Genomic DNA, 1,391 nt, shown 5'->3' with positions numbered 1-1,391 from the left:
GGGTACTTAGTATCTAATGGAAGACAAGTACTCTTGGGAGGGCATTAGATTAGACGATTCTACCACAGCTGGTGCCTTAAGCCACCTACCAGCTTCCACTTCTAAGGCTTCATTTCAAAACGCTGGTTTGACACTTTCTCTCATCTCTGTGGTACATGTGTGATACTTTGACATGCTTTTTTAAAAATGAACCAAAATCACACTTCAATTAAAATTATGAAAATTGACATGTTTATAACATGTTTGAGATAGAAGCTTGCATAAAGATTGTTCCATATACATATACTTATGCTTGTGGGGAAAATATCTTTATAGGACAATCATATTGACTAAGATGTTGTGGAGTGTGATATAGTTCTGGCTTACAAATCCTACTAATTCTAATCAATGTACTTGGAGAATTTCCTTTTGATAAAATATTACAAAACCAAAGTATCACATACTCCTCAATGGTGAGAAATTCCTACCAAAGCCATATGATGTTCTTACATATCTAAACCCTTTTATACATAAGTTGCTTGTAGTTGTGTTGAATTTTGTCAAACCTTGTGGCCCGTGTTGAGAAATTCATCATGCTCCCAAGATCAAGATCACGTACACACTACCAAATATGCACTACTCCTACACTAGGAGTAGGCGCAAAAACATGCTTTCCATTTAGATCCACCTAAAAATATTGTATTCCTACACTAGGAGTAGACAAAAACATGCTTGTTTGGTTCCACAAAATAAATACTCCATGTTCTAAAGGATAGTGATCTCTTTCTAAATATATGGTTTAGTAGAAGAGACAATGGCTATGCAAAAGTATGAGAAGAAGAAAAAAATGGTCACATGAAGGTCCAAGTATAGTAAAAAAATATGGACACATGAATGTCCAAGTATAAAAAAGAGAAAAATATATGGGCACAGGAAAGCTCATGTTTAGAAAGAAAAAGAAAGATAGCCATGTCTCAAAATTTTATAAATTAGAAGAGAGAGATCATATCTACAAGAGGAGTACATGAATCCACCATATATCCACACACATGCACATCTTGATCTAAGAGTATGACATTTTTCTCAATGGATCCTTTGTTTGACTTAACAATATATGCAATGCAAGTATGCCTTCATACTTTTCCCTACCTAAAACTCCGCATAAACCTTTTAGAAGTAGGATGCCATGAAAAGAAGGCATTGCAGTGTTATGCCTTGGTAAGGAATCATACACCATTGAGCAATTTGAGAGTACCATTTGAGGAGTATAAAGTGAACTATGATTTTCTTGTGAAAACTTAAAAAACTCCAAGTTACTAAGATGAGAATTTGGGAAGAGGACTTCGCTTCGAAAGATGTTCTACTTTTCAATCACTCAAGGATATATGTTCGCCAATACCACATATCCCACC

Source organism: Miscanthus floridulus, chromosome 10 (genome assembly GCF_019320115.1).
Source record: "Miscanthus floridulus cultivar M001 chromosome 10, ASM1932011v1, whole genome shotgun sequence".
NCBI classification, from domain to species: Eukaryota; Viridiplantae; Streptophyta; class Magnoliopsida; order Poales; family Poaceae; genus Miscanthus; species Miscanthus floridulus.
This window is presented reverse-complemented; position numbering follows the sequence as displayed.